Genomic DNA, 10,504 nt, shown 5'->3' on the forward strand with positions numbered 1-10,504 from the left:
CAGAGAGTGACGTGGGGAGACTTGGCCTCTGGTGAAGTGTCCTGCGATCATATATCTACCAGATTTTTCTATTAATCATCACACACACACACATAATGTAATTGTATAGATCTCCTAGAACACTATACAAAGTTCATATACACTGAGTGTACAAAACATTAAGATACCTACCTAATACTGAGTTGCACCCCCTTTTGCCCTCAGAACAGCCTCAATTCGTCGGGGTATGGACTGCAAGGTGTCAAAAGCGTTCCACAGGGATGCTGGCCCATGTTGACTCCAATGCTTCCCACATTTGTGTCAAGTTGGCTGGATGTCCTTTGGGTGGTGGACCATTCTTGATACACACAGGAAACTGTTGAGCGTAAAAAACCAAGAGGCAATGCAGTTCTTGACACACTCAAACTGGTGCGCCTGGCACCTACTACCATACCCCGTTCAAAGGCACTTGAATCTTTTGTCTTGTCCATTCACCCTCTGAACGGCACATATACACAATCCTTGTCTTAATTGTTTCAAGGCTTAAAAATCATTATTTAACCTGTCTCCTCCCTTTCATCTACACTGATTGAAGTGGATTTAGGTGACATCAATAAGGGATCATAGCTTTCCTCTGGATTCACCTGGTCAGTCTATGTCATGGAAAGAGGAGGTGTTCCTAATGTTTTGTACACTCACTGTACGTAATGGTTCATATTGTTGTTGATGTGAATTGGGTCAAGATGTTCAGAAGAGGGTGTTGTAGGTTTAAAGTGGTACCTCTGAATATTCAAAGCTGTTTCCCAACTCGTCAACAGCTCCATGATGGGAGCAGCTGATCAGGGTAAATAGACCCTCATCTCCATCTCTATTCATTGTTGGACTCCAAGAACAGAAGGACAGGAATAGAGCACTCAGCCCAACAGGACACACACACACACATAAGGCCAACCTCACACATTATGGCATCAGTAACATTATCAGAGATATTGAGGCTACATTCTACCACATGCTACAGTACCACTTTATAGGGGTTCTATGTTTTATCAAGACACTTTGTATCAGATAAGCATTGGTCTAGTATACCAGCTTTATTCTATACCGGAGCCAATTACAGCCTGGTAATGAACAGGGGTTCTATTTATATTTTTCTCAATCTCTTCATCTACCTCCATCTCTTTCTGTCTCTGTCCATCAACACAAGAATCCAATGACAGTGCTCTGGGATAGGAAATGGAGGATGATGCTATATTTAGAATCAGGGAAGGAGGGCAGAATGAGGGAGCAAATGAGAGAGAGAGGGAGGAGATACATCTACATTCTACTGCTGCCTCAGACACGGTCGGAAACAGAACTACAGAGCGCACTCAGAGACGAGCATCGCTAATTCTCTTTTTTTGAAGACACAGATTTTATCTGCACAGACATTCACACATTCTACTAAAGAGTTGACTAAAGAGTTGACGAGAGAAACCTGGATATACACTACAGTAGCAAAGAACAGAGAAAGAGGAAGAGACTTGGATATACACTCTACAACTCTTATTACAGGTGAGTCTGCAAGACAGTGGTGCCGAAGACCATTACAATAGCCTACAGTTATAACGAGTGTATTAGAATATAGACATGATGGTAATCAGGGTTGGGTAGGTTATATTTTAAATGTAATATGTTACAGTTATGAGTTAACTGTCCAAAATTGTAATCAGTAACATAACTTTTGGATTACCCAAACTCAGTAACGTAATCTGATTACTTTTGGATTACTTTCTCCTTTAAAGGCATTCGAGGGAAGAGAAAAAAGGATTCATCTGTCAAATGCATTTGGTGGGTCATCATAGTTGTCTTTGACTTGTGGTCAGACTCCCTCAGGTGTAACAAACTTAAACTTGCGCCTTTTTTTCAATACTGAACTGAATGTCACAGAGAAAACAGTAATCCAAGAAGTAATCATCTAGTTTTTCAAAAGTATATGTCATCTGATTACAATATTTTCGCTGGTAACGTAACTAATTACAGTTACAGGTCGTTTTTTTGTAATCAGATTACATGTAACCGAATACATGTAATCAGTTACTCCCCAACCCTGTTGCTATATATATTTTCTGTGTATAGTAACAATGCTAGTATGGGTCTGAATCACTGTATACCAACTAGGTGTGGTTCTATATTTAGCAGCCGTTCCACCTTGAGGGATACAGGGAGAGGCTGGCTTTTAGGGTTTGGCTTGAGCTATTTTTGTCATTGCGGTCCAGACTTGAAATACTCTGCAGGCTGCAGTCAGGGCTAAAACAATATGGGTTCCATAAGAAATTCTAGGTTTGAACCTGTATGGTTCTGGGTGACTGGTTTGGTATTTATGGTATTTACACTGAACAAAAACATTTACACAACATGCAACAATTTCAAAGATTTTACTGAGTTGCAGTTCATATAAAGAAATTATTAATTAAGCCCTAATCTATGGATTTCACATAACTGGGAATACAGATATGCATCTGTTGGTCACAGAACCTTAAAAAAAGGTAGGGGTGTGGATCAGAAAACCAGTCAGAGTCTGGAATGACCACCATTTGCCTCATGCAACGCGACACATCTCCTTCACATAGAGTTGATTGGGGCCTGTGGGAATGTTGTCCCACTTTTTTCAATGGCTGTGCAAAGTTGCTGGACATTGGCGGAAACTGGAACACGCTGTTGTACACGTCGATCCAGAGCATGGGTGACATGTCTGGTGAGTACGAAGGCTATGGAAGAACTGACATTTTCAGCAGTTGTGTACAGATTCTTGTGACATGGGGCCATGCATTATCATGCTGAAACATGAGGTGATGGCGATGGACGAATGGCACGACAATGGGCCTCAGGATCTGGTCACGGCATCTCTGTGCATTCAAATTTCCATTGATAAAATGCAGTTGTGTTCATTGTCCGTAACTTATGCCTGCCCATACCATAACCCCACCGCAACCATAGGTCACTCTGTTCATAACGTGACATCAGTAAATGGCTTGCCCACACAACGCCATCTTCCTGGTACAGTTGAAACCGAGATTCATCCATGAAGAGCACACTTCTCCAGTGTGGCAGTGGCCATTGAAGGTGAGCATTTGCCCACTGAAGTCGGTTACGACGCCAAACTGCAGTCAGGTCAAGACCCTGGTGAGGATGACGAGCATGCAGATGAGCTTCCCTGAGATGGTTTCTGACAGTTTGTGCAGAAATTCTTCGGTGGTGCAAACCCACGGTTTCATCAGCTGTCCAGCTGGCTGGTCTCAGACGATCCCGCAGGTGAAGAACCCGGATGTGGAGGTCCTGGGCAGGCATGATTACGCGTGGTCTGCAGTTGTGAGGCCGGTTGGACGTACAGCCAAATTCTCGAAAACGACGTTGGAGACAGCTTATGGTAAAGAAATGAACATGACATTATCTGGAAACAGCTCTGGTAGACATTCCTTCAGTCACATGCCAATTGTGTGACAAAACATTTTAGAGTGGCCTTTTATTGTCCCCAGCACAAGGTGCACCCCTGTAATTATCATGCTGTTTAATCAGCTTCCTGCTATGCCACACCTGTCAGGTGAATGGATTATCTTGGCAAAGGAGAAATGCTCACTAACAACATTTGAGAGAAATACATTGTTGTGCATATGGAACATTTCTGGGATCTTTTATTTCAGCTCATGAAACATGGGACCAACACTTTACATGTTGCATTTATATTTTTATTCTGTGTATATACCAGTGTGTTTACATAGCTATGTTTCTCATGGACACGGTGTGTTTGTCTTACGGTGATATTTACACAACTCCTCCTGAGCAAACAGAGAGGAGAGGAGAGCAGGGATTTGTGTAAAGAAATAGGAGTAGGGGAGATGGGGATCTTTGTGGCTTAGGTTACGAGGTATAGAATGGTGTTGATGTGGTTCTGTGGGGACCGTTGAAAGGAGCAGTTATGAAATATGATTAATCAGAGTATTTAATAAGATACCATTTCCCAAATGTCAGACCCTGCGTTCATGAGGACAAAGTCACTCAGATATTATTCAAACATTACCTCTTGCTGACAGACGTCTGTCTCTTTCTGTCCCAGCAGCCATGCGTCCTAGATCCAAACTCCTGTCCCAGAAGAGGAGACTACAGCTTCCCACCATCAGAGAGGGCTACGAGGACCTAGTCAGAGACATGAACCAGTTGAATCAGATTAACCAGTCCAACACCCTCCACTCTGCCCAGCCTACCACTCACCTAGGGCCCTGCCCACACACTCTCTCCTCAGAGGACTATCTGCTGTCCATATGCCACCTGGCTCACCCCACCTCGCTTCCCACCAATGACATCATCAACCCTCGCCAGCAGGACTCGCTGCACCACAGGCCGAGGCTGCTGCGGCTCGCTTTGCAAGATGAAAACTCTCCAAAGACCACTGCACTTTGTCACAGGGAAAAGGCTCATGGTAAGGACAGGGTGGAACTTGGGATGTACTCTGACCTCATTACTGTGTGCGGAGGACAGGAGAAAGATTCCAACTGCAGCAAGCCTGCGTTTGGTCGCCATGGTGCGTCAGACCCTTTAGAATTCCTGTACAGCAGCCCCACCCACTCCACCTGTCAATCAGGGAATGGGAGGCAGTGATTGGGTTTGAGGAGACACTGGGGACCACTGGGGGTCTGAGGGCCAGTCCTGCCCACGGGCACACAGTTAACCCTGCTCTTGCCCCTCTGACCTCCAGCAGCAACGTAAGAGCAACTGTCCCAAGTTCAGTGATACAGCCACCCCTGACTGTGCCCCCTCTCTCTCTTACCTCACCACACAGCCCTCACAGACATGCACAGCTACACAGGACTCTGCAGAACAGCTACAGGCTAGGATAAGTAGCCCATTTAACAAAGAAAACGAGGGGGTGAAGAGAGAGGGAAAGAGAGGAAGGAGGAGAGGAAAAGGGAGAGCTCCACGGTCAAACATTCCCTGATCTCTCAGTGGATGTCAGATTGTCCCTGTGCCTGGATGGAGGCCCATGTACGAGCTTGCATTCTGCCCACCATCGCAGATATGTAAAGCCACCAGAACCACCCAAACCAATCAACAGTCCATAGACTTATATGACAGGATATGTACAATGACAAGACACCAGAGTTTCACTATGACAGTAGATACCTGCTGAAATGTTTTTTGTTTGTTTAATTTTATTTAAATTTTTTATTGAATATCGGAAACATGCAATATACTTGCAGTGAAGCAAGTATATTGCATTGACCCTGGATGAACAACTACATCATACCAGTCATCCAACAGACTCCCATTCAGAGCGACACACAGAAAGAAGCATCCAGGGTCAATGCCCTGCCCAAGGGCATGTTGACAGATCTCCCACCAGGTCAAAAAAACATGAACCTGAACCCTCCAAGATCCCCCCACAGTTCCCCAATAGCTGTCCCTCAACCATTCGAGACCCCTCTCACAGTCCCGCCAAGAAGAAAAACATTTTTTTACAATTAATTAATACAATTAATTCCATTCCCCACCCCCAGGAACCCCCCAATGCACCAACAACCAAGAGAATGAACTAAAGAGAAAAAAGTAAAAGACAGATACCTGCTGAATTGACATGGCAGCAAATATAGATGCTGATCTATGACAAATCTCACTGAACTATACACTGAGTGTACAAAACATTAGGAACACCTTCCTAATATTGAGTTGCACCCCTTTTTGCCCTCAGAACAGCCTCAATTCATTGGGGCATGGACTCTACATGGTGCCCCCAAAAAATGAATTGATAAAAAAAAAAAACATGTTTTTAATACAGTGTCTGTCTGTCATGATTTTTAACCTGTGACCCTTTACAGAGGCATGATAACTTGTTTTTGTGCACATTAAATGTCAGAAACCAATATTCCATGAAGTCTGTCATTTCTTCTGGTTTCCACGGCAACTGCTGAGGGATTTCGTAGAGGTGAATGGAGGCATCTTGATTCCGAGTGTGAAGAAGGAACCAGCACAAACAAATATCCTGGATAAACCAACCAACAGACAAAAAGTATGTGACCCTCTGTAAAGGGTTACAAACTGCACTGTTGGTTAAGGGCTTGTAGGTAAGCATTTCACGGTAAAGTCTACACTTGTTGTATTCGGCGCATGTGGCAAATAAAGTTTGATTTGATTTGAAAAGGGCACAAAATAATTTGGATGAGTTTTTCCAGATTAAGGCCTAGGGGCTCTATTCATTCTGTATCACTAAAGCGTTACAGATTGTGGGATAGAAATGTAAAGGTAATTTCCGATTAAGCCGACATACACTGAGTTTAAAAAACATTAGGAACACCTTCCTAATATTGAGTTGCACTCCCTTTTGCCCTCAGAACAGCCTCAATTTGTTGGGGCATGGACTCTACAAGGTGTCAAAAGCGTTCCACATGGATGCTGGTCCATGTTGACTCCAATGCTTTCTACAGTGTGTCAAGTTGAATGGATGGTGGACCATTCTGGATACAGACAGGAAACTGTTGAGTTTGAAAAACCCAGCAGCGTCGCAGTTCTAAATAAGGCTTGCATGGGATTTCTCTTATGTCTCTATTCAATTCTTACAGCAGAAATTCAGCTTTTGAAAAACATAAGGCAAATTCTTCTGTAACATCTTTCGACATCTATCCAACATATTAACCCAACAAATGATACATTTCTGAAAATCCTCAAGATATTTCAAAATGACACACACAAAAGATATTTGATATCATATTTACAGGAGGCATGACTAGGGCTGTGGAGGTCATGAAATTTTGTCAGCCAGTTATTGTCATGCAAAAGTCTGCCAGACTCATGTTAATTGACCATTAATGAACATAAACTCGTTTAGCGCCATTGGAACATTGCGTTTTAAAAAGTCGAATAAATCAATTGAATATACACCATCAGTGGTGATTTTAGCATGTAAAAAAAGTGGGATGCATGCCATCAATGCCACTACACAACACAACACTAAACAATACATGAATTGCACTTTAACGGTGACAAACGGTGCCCACAAACTGTTAGGGCCTACATAAAGCTGTCCCAACAGCAGTCCCAACATCTTACCACTGCTACACCTGGCTATCAGTGGAGCCTTGTCTGGCAGCGAAACAGTTCATTCAACCTAATTTACTGGCTTTAAAAAAACCATAGCTTATATGGCTGACTTGCTTAAACAAATGTGGTTTCTAATGACAATTGAGATGTACAAACTACGGCATAAGGGGATGACAAGCGGATAAGAGGCAAACCGTAATTTCGATTAAGACATTAATGAGCGAGCTAGGACAGACGTAGTCAATATAACTATTTGTTTAGCACTTTTGAAATGTACAGTGACAGAATTCAGAACATGGGCCATTCTTACAGTGTTCTCCCTGTACACCAAGTCAGAACCGTAGAATAAATGAAGGGGGCATACAAGCAGACGATGAAAGCTGACACAACATACACTTAGTATTACTTTCTTAGCTACATTATAAATATCTCCCTTTTATATTACATCATTTATGCAGTAGCTTGCAATACATTTTTAGACTCACCTTGTTGTGCTTACTTGAACAGGAAGGTTGTGCGGTGGTCCTTTGCGGGAAGATTTTGTCCTTAAATTCTGCCATTCTCTGGACTTATTGTGCTTTCAAAACAACTGGGAACTCTGAAAAAAAACAAGGTCGAATTATGATGACGTCATTGATCTTCAGGTCGTAGCTCTAGAAAGAGGCCAGATTTACAATTCCGAGTTGGATGACCGTTCAAATTGTATTTCCACAGTCGAAGCTTGTTTATTCCCGACTTCCCAGTTGTCTTGAACTCACTGAAGTCCAGTTTTTGCAGTTCCGAGTTAACAGTTGTTTTGAGCGTAGCACAAATCATGCTTCGATGACAGCATGGCTAATGTTGAATGTTTATCATTTTAAACTTGGAAAAGAGCCCCTTAATCACAGATTTGGGACCACACAGCCACTCCGCTGAATAGCAGGCTAGTGATTGCTTTGCAATGCTTGCAGTTAGGCCCTGTCACCGATTCCTTCCAAACCACTCATTGTTGAATTTGATGAATTCCAACTTGTTCTGTAATGATTATGTCCAATGGCTGATGAGCACAGATACATTTCATCTATAATTTCTCTTCATTATTTCTCTTCATATGACAAGGATTAAAAAGGATTGCCAGTATTGTCAACTTGACTCATGATGATGACTGCTAGCTAATATTTTGAAAGTATGATGTTGACAAGATCAGTCCAATCAAAGCTACTGTACATATAAGGTGATTTGACGTCATTTTATCTGTGGCCAATGACCTTAAGCCTTCTTGGAAGGGCACTTCTAATGTAACTCCATGGCAGCACCCAAGGTGCTAGAATTCTCTAGCTCTACCCTTAGAACACTGAGCCAATCATGGCGCAGCACTCTGTATTTTCTGCTGGCTTGCCCCACCACCACAGAATGCACTGAGCAATGGCTGAAACACCTGCATTTTGGAGCTGCATTACTCAAGAAAACAAAAAAGAGACCATGTCCGTATGTTGATTTATTAACTCAGTGAAATATTTATTTTGTACATTTTTTGTACATTGTTTGTCTTTTCTAAAAATATGGGTCTCAAAACAAGCCCTGAATGACGGGTCTCCAATGTCCACCATCACAATAAATCAATATATATACACACTACCGTTCAAAAGTTTGGGGGTCACTTAGAAATGTCAGTGTTTTTGAAATAAAAGCAAATTGTTTGTCCATTTAAATAACATCAAATTGATCAGAAATACAGTGTAGACATTGTTAATGTTGTAAATGACTATTGTAGCTGGAAACTGCTGATTTTTAATGGAATATCTACATAGGCGTACAGAGGCCCATTGTCAGCAACCATCACTCCTGTGTTCCAATGGCACATTGTGTTAGCTAATCCAAGTTTATAATTTTAAAAGGCTAATTGATCATTAGAAAACCCTTTTGCAATTATGTTAACACAGCTGAAAACTGTTGTTCTGTTTACAGAATAAATAAAATTGGCCTTCTTTAGACTAGTTGAGCATCTGGAGCATCAACATTTGTGGGTTCGATTACAGGCTCAAAATGGTGTGGTGGCTAATTTCTGCATTACCAAATGAGGAGTTACACACACACACCAGTCCGAGTTAAAACTACATCTTTAATACTTAATTAAGATACTTTTGCAAAAGTTCTTGACCCCAATAATGCACTCTCTTGAATGAATCATTGAATGAGGTGATTACAGAATGGCTACAGGGATCTTTTATAGCAACGATACCCCCTTCAACGTACATTGACAAACCACAGATACTTAGTAACAGTTCACAAAGGTTAAGTTTTGTATGACAGATATCAATAAAACACATCAGACAGTAACTGCTATGTCAACAGGATTAATGGTATAACCCAGTATCTGGTCTCCTTAGAACCGTCCCTCCCTGGTACGGTATTGAACAAAACTATTTCATCCAATGGCATATATCAATTGTCAACTCTAGATACTCCCATCTCAAGCAAACCCCCTCTTGACCCTACTCCTGGACAGGCTCACTGGGGGGAGTGAGCCTCTAGGCCATATATTATCACAGGATAAGTGTGAGATCTAAGAGGACATACAAGGGTCCATTTACTGCCATAATCCTCCCCACAATAAAGAAAAGGAGGGAGTGACTTGCTCACAGACATTGTGGAGACAAGTCATTGGTTCCCCATTCATCACGCCATCCCTTCACATGGTTTAAGAAATAGGTAAAGACACATTCCCATGACGACAAGTCTGACCTCTCCCCTCTCTGGGCCCCAAGTGTCTGAGCCCCAGCTAAGGTAGACGTGCAACTGAAAAGACACCAGAGTCCAATGGACACTTTCTAATGACAAGTACCTCAAATAAGCATATTATACTAATAAAACATCTTAATTTCCTATGTTACCCAACTAATTCTGATTCGTCCACGACAATGGCCAGAAACAAAGAACTTTATTATGAAACTCATCAGTCTATTCTTGTTCTGAGAAACGAAGGCTATTCCATGCGAGAAATTGCCAAGAAATTGAAGATCTCGTACAACGCTGTGTACTACTCCCTTCACAAACCAGTGCAAACTGGCTCTAACCAGAATAGAAGGAGAAGTGGGAGGCCCCGGTGCACAACTGAGCAAGAGGACAAGTGGGTGATTCTCATGAAATCTTGGTTTCAAAGATTTCAAACAAGAAATCTTTAAAAAGACTTGCATCAACAAATTTCCTTTTTAGGCATTAATAAGGTCTGATTTGTTTGTGAGCATTAATTGAAAAACATTTACTGATAATTTAACACCTTTTTGAACATATTTTCCCAAACAAGTCCTTCAAAATCTCATTACTGCAATGGTCTGAAATCGTCAAGACCATTAGGAAAGCTAATACATTTCACTTTTTTAAATGGATTATTAACATTCATGCACACTTACTTGAAACTCTGAAATAATATATATTTTTTAATTAAATTTTTTATTTGATTTTGACTGATTTCTCT

This window comes from Salmo salar, chromosome ssa05, assembly GCF_905237065.1.
Source record: "Salmo salar chromosome ssa05, Ssal_v3.1, whole genome shotgun sequence".
Classification (NCBI taxonomy): Eukaryota; Metazoa; Chordata; class Actinopteri; order Salmoniformes; family Salmonidae; genus Salmo; species Salmo salar.